The sequence below is a fragment of the Urocitellus parryii genome, chromosome 11, assembly GCF_045843805.1.
Source record: "Urocitellus parryii isolate mUroPar1 chromosome 11, mUroPar1.hap1, whole genome shotgun sequence".
NCBI lineage: Eukaryota > Metazoa > Chordata > Mammalia > Rodentia > Sciuridae > Urocitellus > Urocitellus parryii.
In genome coordinates, this window is record NC_135541.1 from 114,629,434 (window position 1) to 114,648,936 (window position 19,503).

The 19,503-nt window shown below is 35.3% G+C and overlaps 1 protein-coding gene and 2 pseudogenes across 3 annotated transcripts in view; all 3 read right to left on the reverse strand.

The window, feature by feature from the left end:
• Atf6 (activating transcription factor 6) overlaps positions 1-19,503 on the reverse strand; it is a 208,009-nt gene that overhangs the window by 72,612 nt on the left and 115,894 nt on the right. The window lies entirely within an intron of this gene.
• LOC113199637 (proteasome activator complex subunit 3 pseudogene) lies at positions 8,411-9,142 on the reverse strand (annotated as a pseudogene).
• LOC113176895 (methionine aminopeptidase 1 pseudogene) lies at positions 16,825-19,267 on the reverse strand (annotated as a pseudogene).

Consider the following 19,503-nt stretch of genomic DNA (forward strand, 5'->3'; position numbering starts at 1 on the left):
TAGGTGTGACTTTTAAATTTAACCTTTCTGGATAAATTTAAATGATTTCTGAGGTAGGAATAGAAGAACTAAAAGAAATATGAGTAATATAATGTTTCTATCTACGACAGTTCCCATGGCCTGTTTTTTAAATTTTTTTTAGCGCTGGAGATTGAATCCAGGGCCATGTGCTCTCCACCACTAAGCTACATCCCCAGACCCCAGAGCCTCTGCTTTTATCAAAATTTTCATTCTTCCAATATCATCCTTTAATTTTTAATTTCAAAAGTCAAATTTAAATTTTTTTCTTGTATAACTGAAGATAATTAGTTTTTTGCCCACAAGTTTTACAGAATGAGCATGTTTCAGTTAATACATAACTTCATGTGTGTGTGTGTGTGTGTGTGTGTGTGTGTGTGTGTGTGTGTGTGTATTTAGAAATCAAAACAATTAGCACATACTATAACACTAGGAAGATACTTTCAAAAAACTGTAATCATTTGCTGCTTTAATTAAACTATTCCAGCTTAATTTGTTACCAATACACTTCTTTTTTGTTTTTTAGTACCAGGGATTGAACGAGAAACATTTCACCCCTTTCATTTTTTAAAAATTTTTTATTTTGAGACAGGATCTCACTAAATTGCTTAGGGCCTAGCTAAATTGTTGAGGCTGGTCTCAAACTTACAATTCTAGCCTCCTGAGTTGCTGGAATTATAGGTGTGCACCACTACATGCAGAACTCTTAATCTTTCTGCATACTAAATACTAAATTCTGAAACAGAAATGGCATTCATAAATAATTTTTTATTCTACCTACCACATTAATTGGTCTTTCAACTTCTCATAATACCACATACGATGACTCGAAGTTTAAATGCAGAAGATTGTTTGACTCACAGGGTTCTTATCAAAAATATTAATCCCCAACTCAAAAAGTTCATAACAATGGCTTTTTAAGAGGCATCTTTTCATGTTATCTGTTAAACAAATACTATCCCTCACAGAAAGCAACCATATAGTCTCAAGTTTCTTCAGTTCTGGATGGGTGCCTTATAGATGTACTGGAGTAAGTTGTGGAATATATAAGTAATGGGTTCAATAATTCTGTGCCCATCCCACAGCATAAAATGAAGAAAAACAGCACAGAAAAATGTTTACCAATATGGAAGTAGTAGAGGAATAACAGTGAAGTGCTGAATTCACTGTACTGTTTAAAATTTATGAAATATTTTACCCAGAATGTTGTCTTTATATTACCAAATAAGACTTAATAAACCTAAAAAAACTTTTAAAAATATTTAACATACTAACTTTTAAGTATTTAGGAAACTCTTAAATTTTTAAATATAGAAATCCACATGGGCAAATAAAGAAGTATGTTCATGACCATAGAGAATCAGTTTTAAAAAGAAAGTTTCGTAATTCTTCATTCTGATATACTAAACTGATTTCTCCCTAACTCTTGGTTAGAAAAGTAATAGAGAATTATTGAGGCTATTAATGGGGTAAGAGAGTTGCTTTCAACTGGAGTTATACAGAATGAGGATTCAGTGCAGATGTTTGGAATAACTTGCAGCTGTTGCAGGGTGAAAAGACTTAGTGAAATCATCGGGAATACTAAAGAACTGCCTAGAGTACTTTAAAATATTTAGGTTATTGTGATATGAAAACTTTTTAATTAGAAGCCAAAAAAATAGTATTAAAGCTTATTTGGCCTTTGTCTACTTCTGAATCAGATTTTTAGATGTTATTATAATGTTATTATTTTCAATGTAAAACTTTTTTTCCAAAATGAAATTAAACAATAAAGCTAAATAAATGGTCAGGTTGTGAAAGGAATAGAATTCTCCTGATGGTACTTAAGAGAATTCATTGAGTTCAGCTTACTAGTGAAACATTTGAATGTCAAATGTGAAAACTTGAATAAATGGGATCACTAAGCCTCAGTGATAAAATTCTATGGTGGACCTTGAAGACTCACCAAAGTATAGAAAGCAAATAAAAAACACCAGTTGATGAAAAGACAATGAAACTTATATAAAACTCTGTTTACCACAGATAATTTCAGTCCAAGGTAGGCAAATGTATCTATATCTTGACAGCATAATTTTTGAATGCAGAGAGCAGAGAAGAGCACCAGTTTCTTTAACTGACAGGATCCTTTGCTTTTGTTTTGGCCCCCCCCCCACACTTTTTTTTAAATGCCTTGATGTCAATGAACAATAGCATTTTTCATAAATGTTTAAATGTTGACAGAAGTCAGATTCCCTCCTACTCATACCAAATCACATAAGCAGAACAATTCATGGGATCTGTATAAGAAAATGTGATTGCTTTGTGGGAGATCTTTAATACAGATGATTAAATGCTTTTTCAGGACAAGCAGGAGGTAGGTAAGAAATAATAAAATGAACACAGATATGTTGCTAAAGCAATTATGGAGGCCCAATTTAAAAGTAGAACAGGGATGGAAGTAAAATGCAGTGGTAAAGTGCTTGCCTGCATATGAGATGTCCTGGGTTCAATTCGTGTGTGAGCACACACACAGTAACAACAACAACAACATAGTAATTCCTAATCTATCTGGATATTCTTATAGTCATGTCCTTTCAACCACTTGATTTCTTTTTTTCTCACTCTTAATTTTATTTATTTCTATTTTTCTCACTCTTAATTTTAAAAAAGACAAAACAAAATCCTGATGCAAATATTCTCACAATTAGGGAACAGAACCTTAAGAATCTTTGGAAGACAGAATGGATGGGGATTTATCTATTGTTATCTGAATATGAAGATATCAGTCAAATAAAATTATAATATTAAAACAAACTAAAATATGCTTATCCTTTACAAAAGTATGCATGTTAAATTGATATGATGTAAAAACATATATACATCCTTTAAAATAAGTGAAACACATAAATTTCAATATTCTTGTTAGACTAGTATACTATGGGTGAGTTCTCCTTTTTGATATTTCAAATTTCTAAGCAATGAGACAGTCCTTTTGAAATTTAAAAACAAAACAAATATTTTAAATTGATCACCTAGTTATCTGTTAATGATTCAAATCATTTGGTAAGAAATCTATAGGAATATGTAAACCTCATAGAAACTACAAAAAGTGTTGTCTCTGATAACAAAAAGTTTATAAACAATTGTGTAATTTTTAAAACTCAAAAGCTTAAGAACAACTTTAAAATTGTGACTCTAACACCATTTATGTGGTTTAAGAAAGTTATTCCACTGCCTTTCAGCTTTTTGGCTAAGATCAAGCATGGAAAGGTATTTCACTACATTCTAAAAACCATATACAAATATAACACAATAATTTCTGCTTTTGCATATAATTATAATGCACTTAATGAATCCCATTATTATGTAAAATTATAAAATAGCAATAAATTTTTTAAAAAAATACAGATTGACTAATCTTAGAGTTTCCAATCAAATTTTAGTGACTTTCATGAATTACAGGGAATTTAAAACTAAAATTATTTAATTCCAAAATGATTTTTTAAAACAATTTTTCTCCACATTTTTACTGGTGCATTATAGTTGTACATAATGATGGGACCTGTTACGTATTTGAACATGCACACAATTTAACAATATAATTTGGGCAATATCACTCCTCAGCACTTCCCCCTTCAACCCTACATCCCACACACTGGTCCCTTTCCTCTACTGATCTTCCTTTGATTTTCATGAGGTCCCCAACCCCCACCTTTCTTTTCCTTTTCCTCTCTAGCTTCCATATATGAAAGAAAAGACTCTTGGATCCTTGACCTTCTAAGTTTGACTTATTTTGCTCAACATAATGGTCTCTAGCTCTACCTATTTTCCTGCAAATGATATAATTTCAATTTTCTTTAGGGCTGAATAAAATTCCATTGTGTGTGTGTGTGTGTGTGTGTGTGTGTGTGTATACACATTACATTCTCTTTATCCATTCAACTGTTGATAGACTAGATTGGTGCTGCCATAAACATGGGTATGCATGTATCACTATATGATGACTTTAATTCTTTAGAATAAATATGGAAGAGTAGTATAGCTGGGCCATATGGAGATGCAATGCTTAGTCTTTTAGGAAACCTCCATACTAATTTCCGTAGTGCTTATACTAATTTACAGTCCTACCAACAATGTAAAAGGTCCTTTTTCTTCACATCCTCTCCAGCAGTTATTATTATTTGTATTTTTGATGTTGCCGTTATGACTGGTGTGAGATGACTCTTAGTATAGTTTTGATTTGTATTTCTCTAATTGCTAATAATGTTGAACTTTTTTTATATATCTGTTGGCCATTTGTATTTCTTCTGAGAAGTGTCTGTTTAATTCACCTGCCCATTTATTAACTGGGTTATTTGATTTTGGGTATAAAGTTTTTTCTTCCTTTATATCTTCTAGATGTTAATCCTCTGTCAGAAGTATAACTAGCAAAGATTTCCTCAGGTTCTTTAGGTTCTCTCTTCACATTCCAAATTGTTTCCTTTGTTGTGCAGAGCTTTTTAATTTGACACCATCCCATTTATTAACTTTAGGAGCCCTGGAATGTTGACCCTACATTTTTAAAAAATATATTTTTAGTTGTAGATGGACACAATGCCTTTATTTTATTTATTTTTTATGTGGTGCTGAGGATTGAACCCAGTGCCTCATACACACTAGGCAAGCACTGTATCACTGAGCTACAACCCCAGCCTCTTGACCTTACATTATTTATTCTAGAAGTTGCATAGTTTCTGGTCTAATTCCAAGGTGTTTGATCCATTTTGAGTTGATTTTTGTGCAGGCTGAGAAATAAGGGTCTAGTTTCATTCTTCTACATATGGATAACCAGTTGTCTCAGCACCATTTCTTAAAAGAGCTCTTTTCTCCAATGTATGTTTTTGCACCTTTGACAAGGATCAGATGATGATAGATGTATGGGTCTGTCTCTTTGTCTTGTGTTCTGTAGTAGATATGTGTGTCTGTCTCTGTGTCTTCTGTTCTGTACCACTGATCTATGTATGTTTTTATGCCAGTACCATGCAGTTTTTGTTACTATAGCTCCATATTATAATCCAAAGTCAGGTATTATGGCCTCTAGCATTGCTTTTTTTGGCTTAGAATTGCTTTGGCTCTTATCAAATGAATTTTAGGACTTTTTAAAAAAAATTTCACTAAGAATATCACTGGTATTTTGATGGAGATTGCACTGAATATATATATTGCTTTTGGTAGAATGGCCATTTTAACAACATTACTTCTGCCTATCCATGAACATGGCAGGTCTTTTCATTTCTGAAATTTTCTTCAATTTCTTTCTTCAATGTAAACCTACTTTGTAAACACACAATGCATATTATTTCTCCTCCTCTTTTCAGTTGTCTTATTAAAAGGGACAAAACAGGCTTTAAATCTCTACTCAAATAACAGACAACTGATTCATAATGGATACCATGTTTTAACATTAAATTCTAAAGCAGGCTTATTACTATAAAAGCTTTTCCAACCATTTTCGAGAAAGGGGAAAATCACAAAGGGATTCATTTTTGCAAAGTAGGGACTTTGCATTCCACCATCAATTTGGTTTGATACAGTGTTAGAGCAGGGAGCAAAATGTAAATACCAGAAATCTTTAACTACAAAGTACTTGCATATTTTCTTAGTAAAAGGAATGTCTGGGATTAGAAACAATTTATTTCAGTCTGGCTCAGCTTTTAATAGTTTAAGAGTAAAAAGAATAGCACAAAGATGATTGCTATTATGCAAAGAACAGATCTTTTAAAACCATAGAGGATTACTGTTAGTTGAAAAATGAAGCAACACTTAGATGCTCCTTACATAGTCCATTTCACACTTGTGAACAACTAAATGCCATTCAAATGATGAAGTTCCTGGCACTTTTCTGAATCAAGTATAAACCTTACAAGGGAAATAAAGAGAACTCTTGGGAGGCAGAGGTGAAATGCAAGCAAGATGTCTATTAGGGAATCTTTTTTTTTTTTTTTTTGGTATTTTTTTTAAGAATACATCTGAAAATATATATAAAGAATAAACCTGTTTTACCTTGTTATCATATTTGGGAAGTTTACTTTAAAAATGAACTTTCCACTAAGCCAGCTTACAATTTTTTTTTCAATCTCCATGGTTTAGAATAGGCAAACATTCATATGCATTTTAGTATGGACAGGCCCAAAGTATAAAGTACATTTTCTGGGTATAACTATAGATAAAAATTTTTAAATGGTGATTAAAACAATTTTGTGTCTCAAATTAATTCTCCTTGTTCATGGAGAAATATATTCCTTTTTTATTCCTTCAGGTGACACAGACAAGAAAGTGAAAAAGCAAATGAAATTCCAGGAATCAGATACTTCCTGGACAGATAATGACATTGCCTCAGAAAACCTATGAGTGTCACTATTCCCTTAGAATAACCAAAAAAACCACCCACCAATAATGGGTTCAAACTCAGAAATATTTATTTTTTAAAAAAACATGCAAAAGAATACACCTTAGCTTTACACGTCAAAAAATTCTTGTTGCTAAGTAGGAAATCATTTTTACAGCAGCTTTTAGAGTCAAGTCTGCACAATCAAGATTCATGTTGTTTTTCACCCTTGGTAACCAAAACATATTTCTGAAGACCCTCTGAAAGGAAAAAGTCTTATTCAAAAGTGATTTATCTTATTAAATGGGGAAATTGGTAGTGGGGAAGGAGAATTCTTAGAATCAGTTTTTTTAAAAAAAGATAATATAGTCATGTTATAGCAAGATATCAGGTTAATTTCATTTACAGCAAGAAATCATCTTGTTCTATCCTTACAAAGATATTCTATAAAGGAAAATAAAAAGTGGAATTACAAATGATTTAATAATAGATACTAGACTCTGATTCTTATATGGTCACCTTGTTTTACAAGGTCTTATGTAGAAAAATAATTTCACTGGAAAATATATTCTCATTTCTTACAAAAAAATAAGTTTACTCTCCATAATTTTCCTACAAAAAGTTCATGTGAGAAGTAAATTGTTGCTTGCAAATATTATTACAAAATATATTAAAAGATTAAGGATATACCTTCTATATATATAGTCTTAAAAATATCATGAGAATTCAGAGCAGTCTAGTTAGTTAAATGTGAAAAAGAGATGAAGCTGTCAATTATGCATAGAAATAATCTCATCCCTATAAACTAAAAGACATCAAGAATTAACTCATGCTCACCCTTTTATCAAACTTGTGCTATATAATTTTCATGGGTAGTGTTGAGTGGTCAATATCCTCAAATTACACTGAGACAATGGTGTTTTGAATAAATATATTTCAAGTGACTAAAATACTTTTATCATCAAAAAAAGATGAAACTCTGAACAAAACCTTTTTGAAAAAAGGACTAATTCATCACATCACATCACAAGCCCCAAAATTCTCCATGGTGCATAACATGGCTCACAGAACATTACTTTCCCTTACCTGTAAATGAAATCTGTAAATGCTTAACTTTAAAAATACCAGTAGCACAGGTGACTGTTGAGAACTATAAACAGGTTTCCCCTCAATAAGATAGCAAAGCAAGCAGATGGAAGATGAACCAGTCACATTTATATTGAAAGAATGACCAATACGATGTGAGAGGGAAATTCTAAGGAGGGCTTTAAAAAGTAAATGTGATTTAAGACTTGAAGGGTTTACCACGCACTTCTGAGATAAATGTATATGCAGAAGAAGGTTATGTAAGAAAGCCTTGTTCACAGATTTCTCTTCATTCTAAGAAAGGTGGAAGTTCATTTTTTTAGGAGAATTAAAATCTATTCTTATGTACCAGTATGGAAAAATATCAAGGGTGTGAGTACAACTGAGGAGGAGGGGAACCCCATACTTCTGAAAATTAAAGTTCAGATAAGTACAATAGACCATCATAAAATGATATAATCACGTTTTATTTCAATCTGCTAAATTGGAGGCATACAATGACCTAAACGTATCTCTTTTTAAACTCCCTTCTTGGAAAAAAAATTCTATGGTGTTAAGGAGTTTTGAAAAAGTAACATTTAGTAGAAGCTCAGGAAAAGTTTCATTTAACTCTGCTTTTAACTTTATAAGGAACCCCTGAAGCCATTCAATGTCATCAATGCCATAATAAATAAACCTTGGCCAACAATCATCCACAAGCTGCTTTTAAAATGGCAGTCCTTTCTCCTTGGACAACCTTACCACATTCTACCAGATGGTTTGTCCCCATACTACCCCAAAAGGAAAATAAAAAATAATACCAAAAGAGGATTCAGTGTGAGGATAGCTGTATGAAATTCTAACTAAATGGTAACAGGTTTCCAGTCATTTCGATCATCTGTAGAGTCGTTAATAACCAGCCTTCTAGCTGCCTTAACAGCTCGGCCAACTCCTGAAGGAAAGTGGGGTGGAGAAAGGTCTTCAGTACAGGTTGTCAGTGTTGGTGCTCCTAGGGGTCTTGATTTTCTCAATATTTTTGAGGATCACATCATGCAAGGTGGCATACTGGTTCCGCACGTGCAGCAGGATCTGGCGTACGCTCAAGTACTCGTTTTCGTCCACCTCTGCTACGGTGCGGCGATAATCTTCCACTTGGGGGTACTTCACTATCTTGGACACGAGTTTGGCCCGGGTGTTATAGTAGGTGGAGAAGCGGCGTAGGTAGGAGGCTGCTGTGCTCTCCACAGTCCATAGCTGGTCCACGGTGTCTTCCTGGATAGACACTCCAAAGTTATTGCCGTCTTCCACCTTCGGGATGAGCAGCTGCACCCACATCCGCACAGTGTTGCATTTCTCTCTCAGCAGCTCAATCTCAGGTTTTACCCGTTCAATCAGCTCCACCAGATGCTGGTTGCTCCTCAGAAGACGTCCCTCGCCACCAGGCACCTTGACTGAAGACTGGGTCTGCAGAGGCAGAGGATCCCGGTTGGGACCATCCCCCGCGGTGTCTGGGGTGGCGGGCGGCTCCGGGGCTGGTACCGAACGGATTCTGGACAGGTCTTGCAGCCGGAGCTCCTGGACCCGGCTATCCAGCTCTGACAACTTCTGGGGGAAGAAGGTGGACACCAGATCCTCGGCCTCCTGTGCGATACGGGCACGGAACGAATCTACTTTCCCCTGCACGTCTTGCTCTAGCTTCAGCGGGGAAGCCATGGCTTCCAGAGGCGTCCAGTACTGGGCTGACACAACCTTGGCAGGCTGGACTTGGCCTCGGCCGCGGTCACCAACTCCCAACAGACCAAACCGGAAATGACGTCCGGAGTCTGGCGCCCGCGCCCAATCACACCTGCGATGGTGCCTTAGGTAGACGAGGAAGGGTCGCAGGTCCTGCAGAGTCTCCGAGAGCCGACATTTCAGACGTCTGGCTGCTAAAGCGTCAGGGACCACGTTGGTGGGGGATATATGGCAGGATCTGCTTCCCCAAGCTGCCCTCCCTACCTTGGCCTAGCTGGCCGGAAGCCTGAACACAAAAGAAGTTCCAAAGAAGATATCGTTTCAGTATCGTAAAGACCTAGTAATGACAAGTCAGTGTACTTTTTATATGGAAGCTCAACAAAATGCACCGTCCTTGCATCCAGAATACACAGCCTCCTAGGAACTACTTCACCAAATGGGCTCTCCAGAACAAAACTCTCATATGAGGGCAGGTGAGTCCCATTTGTACTGTAATCTGAGCCTGCGCATTCATGCTTTCCTGTAAATACTTTTTCAATCATTACCAAACTTCTGAGGTCTTCTATGGCTTACTTCCCACAAGTTTTAAAGTTTAAATTACAAAAATTGTTACATGACTCTTCTTAAAACTCATCTTTTTAGAGCTGGGAATGTAGCTCAGTGGTAGAGCGTGTGGGTGTGGCCCTGGGCTCAATCCCCAGCACCAAACAAATAACAACACAAACTTCATCTTTTCGGGGACAATTAACAAAATTTAAATACAGATGCTAGATTAGAGTATCAAGGTCATATTTCCTGAATTTGATAACTATATTGTGATTCCAGAATGAACACCTTTGTTTTTAGAATATATATACTACTGTTATTAAAGAATAAAGTATGCAATCCCCATGCAATCGCAGTGATTCAGGAGGCTGAGGCAGAAGGATCTCAAGTTTGAGGCTGGCCTCAGCAACTTAGCAAGACCCCATTTCAAAATAAAAATTAATAAAGGGGGAGGGGCTGGGGACATAGCTCAGTGGTAGAGTGCCCCTGGGATCTATTTCCAGTACAATTAAAAAAAAAAAAAGTGGGAGGAGAGGTGAAAGGGGAGAAGGAGGAGGAAGATAAGGAAGAGGAAAAGGATGTATTTTGTATTTAATCTATTCTAAGATGGCTCAGGAAAATAAGTTGTATGTATAGAAAGAATGAAGGCAAATGTCAAAAACTGATGAATCTGAATAAAGGGGATATGGGAGTTCAGTATTATAACTTTTCTGTAAGTTTGAAATTATTTCAAAATAAAAAGTAACTACCTTTTCCCTAAAGGCTTCTGGAATTAAGACAAATTCTATGACCTAAAAAGCTGAGACAATTGATTTATATTCCTTTTTCTTCCTCTGACATATTTCCTTTTGTTCTGTGCAACAACACAAAGTCCATGACCTTGACTTTTATACTAATATTATTAAATCTTTAAAAAGATTATTTTAAATATGCTTTAGTATAATTAGTTTCATATGTAGCTGTCATTTCAGTTAAGATTGTAAACTCCTGCAAAGCATGGGAACATAAAAATATTCTCATTATTTTATATATATACACACATATATAATATATATGTTTTAACAAATGGTTATTCTATTTTCAAAAAGTAAATATTTCTAGTTGCTGTTTTAGAGAAATGGGCAAGATTCTTTCTACTTATATTATGATGCTGATTAATGTAGCCACTTATATGGAATTATTTTCTTCAGATGTCTGATAATAGAATATATAATCCTTTAGGGGATTCAGCTGTTATTTTTTCTGGTCTGATGTAAGAGTTTTATTCATTCATAATGTTTCCAGTCCTTGTTAACATGAATAATGGCTGGTAGGAAAATTACAGCTCTTAATTTTTCTTCCTCCATCAACTATCAGCAATCAGCAGTTGTTTTCTAAAAATTATATAATACAGTTTCAAGCTTTGATTCAACTCATGAAATTAATCCTGGGTTCTAACAGGTGGAAGAATGCCAGGGACAGCTGTGTAGAGTGTGGTCTTGTTCAGATCAGTTTCTCCTTTCTCCACAACCAGCAGGGTTCATCATGTAGTGGGGCCAGAAACTAACATACCACTCTTCTTTTTAGAAATACTTCCAAACTTATGGATTGATTTATCCTTTTTTATATCCTCCAACTCTGAAATTATGCTCTGTAAAGAAATAATTCTGTGTCCTATATGTGAAGTCCATTTTCAAAACTATCCTAAGCAACTGTTGTTGTGTCAACTATTGGACATAAATGTAAGCTTGAAATATGGTTTGGCATTTAATCCTTCAAATACATTTTTCACTGATTTCTCTGTGTATAAAACTTAGGAGAAATATAATCAATAGGACTAAATTCAGTAATCTTAAGACTTTGGTAGGTAGTAATATTTATCTTCTTGTATTTACAGAATTTTTTCTCTGAGTTGCAATGGATCTTCAGTTATCCAGCTCAGTGAATTAATTTACCAGTTATGAATACCCTTTAGTAAATATTGTAAAATGCTTAATTTTACACTGTCATTGTTAAAAACCCTAACAGAGCCAGTTTCTAGAGTTGACAAATAAATCACTTCCCCTTCCTTCATTCTTTCTCCTAGATTGCTGCAAATTCAGAAACAAATTATGTAGAGGGACTTGCTATCTTTGATAAACATAAGTCAGTGCTTGAGGAGAATTTCTTCCATTAAAGGAAATTACTTTTTTAAAATAAAATCTTTCTAAATGCCTTGTGCAAACAATTACACAGTTTCTTCCTGAAATGCAAGTCTAATCAGATTTCTGTCTTCTACAGGGTAAGGACCAAATTCCTTAATCATGGCCTATGAGCTCCTTCATTTTCTGGATCCTGCCATGATTTATTTCCCAGAACCTACTCTATTTCCAATAACAGTTCTCTCAAGAGTCCTGCACATTTACATATGCAGCTCTCTGTGTGAAATGCCACACTGCCTCATCTTCTTCCCACTCTCTACCATACTCATTCTTCCATAATCAACTCAAGAAATGTTTTTTTCAATTCCCTGATACCACCTCCTCCTTCCTTGATAAGTTAGTGCTGCTGGCACAAGTTAAATAATATCTACCTCATAAAGCTGTTCAAAGGATTAAATGAAATAACTTATATAAAACATCAAGGACAATAAGTGCTTCATAAACAGTAGTAGTTTTATGTGTAATCTCGGGGCATTCGTTATTATATCTTTTTTTACAGATACTATTCAAATGTTGTAATTCTGGATTTATGAGCCACTTTTCTAAATTCCCTGAGAACAAAGATTTTAGCTTGTTTTTATATATTCTATGGTAGCACAATGTCTGGTAACAGTACGTGTTCAATGAAAGTTTACTGCATGAATAAAACAAAAAAGCAAGACAGGATAAGATTTTCACAGATAGGACCTGAAGAGCAGAAGAGATGGGACTTTCGAGCAACTTGTGGGTTTTCCCCCTTGAAAAACTGCTGAATTATGCTAAATCATATAAAAATCCATTCTGGAGATCTAAGAGCAGTATCCAGATTGAACTCTTTAGGGCTTTCAACAGAAAAGTAGGAAATATATTTCTTTTTTTCTTTCATCAGTTGCATGCAGAGCTTCACATTCTGGTAACAGGCCAGAATTCTACCAGTTACTATTCAGTTACAGTATTACTTTCTTCTAAAAAATAGACCTCACTTAAATAATCAATGTTCCATCTGTAAAACAGTAGTTATGCAGTACTACATGTTTGTGCAAAATGAACATATTGCGGAGTACCAGAGAGGTACACAGAAGGAATACGGTGATGCTGGTTCTGACTCATGCTCCTACTGTTTATTTTTAGCTTCTTATTAGTATGAGATTTGTTTTATTTGGCAAAAATACAAGATTTCAACTGACTGAGAAAGGAAGATGTAAAAAAAAAAAATGTCTAAGCATTAAACTTCTACAGCTGAATAATAACCTGTAACTCAGTGCTGTATCAACAGGCTCCCCAGGGGCTGGTGCAAGCTGAAACCACTCCAGAATTATAAATTTCATGAGCTGCAGACTTTACTGCTAAAAGTAAAGTAGTGATTAACCAAAGATTTTATTCCTCTGTAGACATCTCCTTTGGTAAATGCTAAATTCACTAGTTGGAGCTAGATTTTTAAATTAGTATATGAAATATGTACAGTGAATTGTTAATTTCTTTTAGAAAATCTCACCAAGAAATAGACAAAAGCAAAGTTTAAAAGACAAGCCAAAAAATTCATGTTTCAAATGAAAAAACCTGTAATTTCTCAGTGTTCACTTAAAATCACTCTGGCCTCTTACTCTGATTTTCTTTCTTAACACTTATCACAAACTGATATTTCATCACATATTTATTTGTATGTTTAGTTTAGTGTCTGTCTCTAGACTGTAAACTTTTGGAAAATAAGGGCTTGTTTTTGTCCATTGCCAGATTCTTTGCAGAGAGAGCATCCAGGAACATAATGGCTACTCAGTGAAACTTTGTTGGAATAACCACAATAGAATTGACTAAATCTTAATTAAATAATTCTTTGGGAATAGTCACAGTTGGAAAAGCTTTCCCTTGTGTGTGTGGGGGTGGGGGTGGGGGGCAGGGGTGGGGTGGTAAGGGGGGTATTTTAAAAGGCAGTCACAACTTAGAATGACTATAGTTTTTTGAACAATAAAATCCATTCTTAAAAGGTTCAAAAACAGAAACCTTTTATGATCTGAAAATATCTCATATTTATGTTTTCTCTTAAATAAAAAAGGTACCAGTAGTTTAAAAAATTGGGAGGGAGAGTTTGGTATTTACTACTACCATTCACATTCTTAAAACAGAAGTGTTTATTTCAAAATAAAATGAAGATTCACATTTTGGTAGATAGAAAATATGCCTCCCAAATTTTATATTTTAGAACCAAGTTCAACTGCATAAAACTGAACTAAAGATAAAAAATTACAAATAAACAATTTATTTTGAATTTTTTTGGTTCCCATAAGACAAATATTGGCCAAAAAAAAATAATACTAAGAAAACAGTACCTTTTAAATAACCAGCAACCTAATAGGTAATCATATATACTTACAAAATTTATTTTTGAGTAAAATATTTAACTAGAAAGCAGACCCAAAGCCTCAGGACTAAGTTAAATTGCTTCACCAGAATAGACTTTAACTATTTTATAATCTGAATTCAAATCATCTTATAAGACTCTTGAAAAAAAATAAGACTCAAAACCTTGTGCTATTATATCTATTTAACAATTATGAAACCTATGCTGATGTAGTTTTTTAAAACCTATATGATTATGTGTGTAAGTTATTAATATTTCAAAGAAAACTATAAAAGTTGGCATTGTGGTACAATACAGTGTTTATTACATCTTCTGGATGAACTCAAGACACATGTTTTGTTTTTTTTTTTTTTAAAGAGAGAGTGAGAGAGGAGAGAGAGAGAGAGAGAGAGAGAATTTTTTTTTAATATTTATTCTTTAGTTCTCGGCAGACACAACATCTTTGTTTGTATGTGGTGCTGAGGATCGAACCCGGGCCGCACGCATGCCAGGCGAGCGCGCTACCGCTGAGCCACATCTCCAGCCCTCAAGACACATGTTATGTGGCTCCTATCTAATGTCAATATGGGAATGTGGCTCATGGTAAAGTGCTTGCCTGGCATGTGTTGAGGCCCTGTAATCAATTCTCAGCACCACATTTAAATGAATGAATGAATGAATGAATGAATGAATAAAGGTATTGTGTCTATCTACAACTAAGAAAATATTATTTTAAAAAAGACTACATGGTTTCTTCCAATTATCATCTGATGTCACTTAATGAATGTGATGTGATCAAATGAATGTGATCTAGTTAATTGAATAAACCCTGAAAACTTATATGTGCTGTTACTCAGTTTTCTGTGATACTGTAATACTTCTAAACTTTCTGTAGACACCATGTGAAACAAATGTTGAATTAGAATCAATACAAGAAACATTTTAAAAACTCCAAAATCACTTTTTCGAAAGACTACTAGAAGAAGTTACAGACTACTGAAAAAGATTCTAGCTATCTTTCTGTTTGGAAAGAGCTGTTCCTTTCAAATTTCTGATTACCTTTCCTGTAAAAACTCTCCCCTAATCATTTATGAGTTCTTCATATAGTAGCCCTGTGCTTCAAAGGTCAATTCACTGAAGGTAGAGAAATAAACAATGTATTGAATACCTACTGTTTTAAGAACTATGGCAGTACTTGGTTTAATATTTCATTCAGACTTCTCAACAAGCCAGGAAGAGGTAACTATTTATATATACTGTATTAGAGGTAAAAACACTGAGGCTCTGAATAGTATATCCCTAAAGTTCTTAAGTTTTTGTAAGTAGTAGAACAATGCTGGATAAAAATCTAGATTTATATGACTCCAAAGCCCATGTTATATGATTGTCTACAGAAAAGTGCTGCATCAGCCACGCCCCCCACCAGATTTCATTTTTTTCCCCACTAAACTAAAAGCGGACTCACAGCTGAATGGAAAAACTGTTTTTTGTTGTTGTTGTTCTAAATAAGACTGCATAATGCTATAGAAAAAAACTATATTTTTTACTTTTTTTAACTCTTTAAGCCAGTGCATTGAATATATATATATATATGTATAAATATATAATATACATTTTTAAAAGATTCATTCTAAGTCTGATAATAAAGCCTTTTTTAAACTAAATTAAGGAAAACAAACCACTAAACAAGTAGCAGACATTTCTTATAAGAACCTTATATTTAGTTCCTCTTTCACTACTTTTCTGGGTTTCCTAGCACCGATCTATCCAGGCACATGTGTGTCTTGTCTGGTCCTCAGAATTTTGGTTCGGCAATATCTTTCGCTACCCATTACATTTTTGCTATAATTATCTATAGTATATGTTATGCTCCCAAAGAACATATAAATAACATTTCATTGGTTAAGTATAAAGACTGGAAGTTGGAGATTAAAGAAGTTCAATCACAGAATACTGTTTTACAAAGTTAAAGCAGAATATGCAAACTTACAAGGATAACCAAGGAAAATGGACAACCTGGTATAATCTTTTTAACTTGGCTTTGCTTTAATTTTTCCTTTAGAGGATATTAGATGAATATTAAAAAAAAGCTATTGGATGAAAACACAGTACTGAATATCACACAATACTGTATATTCATAAGCAAAAGTGAACTCTGATCCATACCTAGAACCATATAAAAAATTAACTCATGGATCACAGACCTGAATATAAAAGGTAAAACCATAAAAGTTTTAAAATAAAAAGCATAAGAGAAAAATCTTTGTGACCTTGAGTTAGACAAATATTTCTTTTTTTTAATTTACAGATTTTTTTTTTGGTGGGATAATCAAACTTTTTAATCTCCCTTTACACATTATATTAACATCCATATTACAAGGCATTCCATTCACAAATATTACAGATTGATAAAAACTTCACACATACCCCCAAAAAGTCTATACCAGATTCAGTCACTTTAGTAAATCATTAAAATAATAAAAGTAATGAAAACATATCATAATTCTCTTAAAGCAATAAGGTCTGAGGCACTCTGGGAAAGATGTTCTCTTACAAGTATATGTGTCAGTGGCATCAAATTGTATTACCAGAAAGTTATCAGATACCCAGTAATCAAGTACATGCTAATAAGGACTTGATGATCTGATTCGTCTTTACTGGATAAACTTCTATTTGGACAGTTGCTGAAAGGAACACAGACACTGGGCAGCTGAGGTCACTGCTAATGAGTCAACTAAGCATAGGTGAGGCGGTTTTTTTATTTTTATTTTTTAATTCCCAGCAAACCAAGGACAGCTGCATCCCTACTGCAGGTTACAGTACTCAAATTTCCTTTCTCTTCACTGTCAGGATTACTCTCACAGCCCACCTGACTTACTGTGCTCACAGCTAGAGACATCTCAGAACTCTTTACCCATCACCCTCTACAGTGCAACCTCCACCCTTCTCTGAGTATCTTCAAGGTATGCCCTTGAAATAAAAGAGAGGGGAAAAAAGGAGGTTTTCTACCTCCCATTTCTGACCAAATAAAGGTCTGAAATAGTGTATTACAAATTCCTGTGCCCCGCAACAGCCAGCCACCACATGGAGCATAGCTATTTTTGTCATAAACTAGACTTTAAAAAACCTGATAACCTTCTTCTAAAGTGAATTTTACCACATTCATTCACTGACACAGAGTCCACATTGGAAAGAAAGTCTCACTGAGTGAGTGCTTCCCTACACACAATTACCAGGATAAATAATTAGCATTAGGAAGGGAGGAGGCCAATTCCCAACTAGGAATTAAATCTCTACAAACTATAGATCCACTTATGACAGCAAAAAACCCTGTCAGAGCAGAATCAACCCAAACCAAGGTCACATAGTGTTCGGTAATTACATACATGGAATTTAAAATGTATGCATATATATTTCCATATATATATATATAATTTAAAAAATCTAGAGCAACATGTGTTGCTAAAGTTTCAAGGATTCTCATCTTCAACATTCGCCTGGAAAGCAGCTGGCTCCTGATAGCCAGTTTGTGGCAGTGATTAAAGCAACTATAGAAGCAGGTCTAAGAAAAAGTGCTCAAGGGGCAAATAAGAAAACAGGTGTGCAGAGAATGAGACGGGGGCCGGGATGGGGAGGGGGTACTGAAAGGAGTTGAACAAGGTTTCCTTTATTCTTCTCAGCTTTTTCAGACCCAAGACAAGCTCTTGAAGACACGTATCAAATGCTGTGTCCTTCCTTATCTATAGTCAAAACAAAACAAGTGATAAAAAATTGCCTCATCCTTTCTGTACTCTCAATAAAATGCATAGTACAGTAAGAAGGCATTACTGAGATGTGCCATCTTAGGAGAAATTAAAATTGGGACATGAAGTGAGGCCGCGCACTATCAAGTCGCCGGGTTAGGATTTCACAGCCAGTGTCCGTTACCAGCAGCGTGTGCTCAAACTGAGCAGACCGTTTCCCGTCTCTTGTCACTGCAGTCCAACCATCTGGCCAGGTTTCATCCTGCCATCCACCTTCACAAATCATTGGCTCAATTGTAAATACATGACCCGATTTCATCACTCCAACTGCTTTGTTTTTGGCATAGTGGGGTACATTGGGAGCTGTATGAAAAAGCTTATGTATTCCATGCCCACAGTAGCTTCGAACAACTGAAAATCCATTTGCTTGAGCATGCTTCTGAATAATATTTCCCAATTCTCTGTATCGAACACCAGGTTTCACTGCATCGATGGCTTGCATAAGACACTCGTATGTGGTCTGAACTAATTTCCGTGCTCCCTCATCCACGTCTCCAACAAAAAAGGTCTCATTCAGGTCCCCATGATAACCATTGCGATAAAGAGTGATGTCCACATTAACAATATCACCTTCTTGCAAAGGTCGTCTGTCTGGAATTCCATGGCATATGACTTCATTCACTGAAGTACAACAAGACTTTGGGAAATTATAGTAATTCAGGGGAGAAGGATAGCAATTTCTTGCAATGCATGCTAAGTGTACAGCATGATCTATTTCTTCAGTAGTTACACCTGGTTTAATCATCCCAGCAGCAATATCCAGCACTTCTCTAGCAAGCCTACATACAAGTCGCATCCCTTCTATGTCTTCAGATGAGAGTAATTTAATTTGAGAAGTACCTTTAAGAGCCTGTTCAGATTCAGACATTCCTAAGGGATGATCAGCATAATCTGGTCTTTGAATATAACTTGGCACTGGCCTTGTTGGCATCAGTGGATAATGTGGTCTGAGTTTACCAGTATATCGATAACCTGCCCAGGGGTCAGTGTTTATATCACCTTCTACAGTCCAGGAAGACACTTCCCGCTTTGCCTTTTCATCTTTTGCTTTCTTATGTAGTAACTTGTGCGTAGCCCAACTTCCTTTAAAACATTCCTGCGAGCAGAAGTACGAGCCCTGGATGCCCAGCTTGATGCAGGTGGGACACTGGAGCTTGGCCTCGCTGCTGCAGCCGTCCGTCTTGCACACCCGCGTCTCCACGGCCGCCATGCTGCCTGCCTGCCGGAGGAGCGCCTCACCGAGGAAGAGGAGGGAGGGAGGGAGGGAGGAACGGCAGGGCAAAGGGGAGGAGAGAGCGACCTAATTTACAGATTTTTTTAAAACTGTTCTAATTAGTTATATATGATAACAGAATACATTTCAGTTCATTATACATAAGTGGAGTACAACTTTTCATTTCTCTGGTTACACAAAATGTAAAGTTGCACCACATGTGCAGTACCTAGGGTAATGATGTTCATCTCATCCCACCATCATTCCTGCCCCCAAAGTAT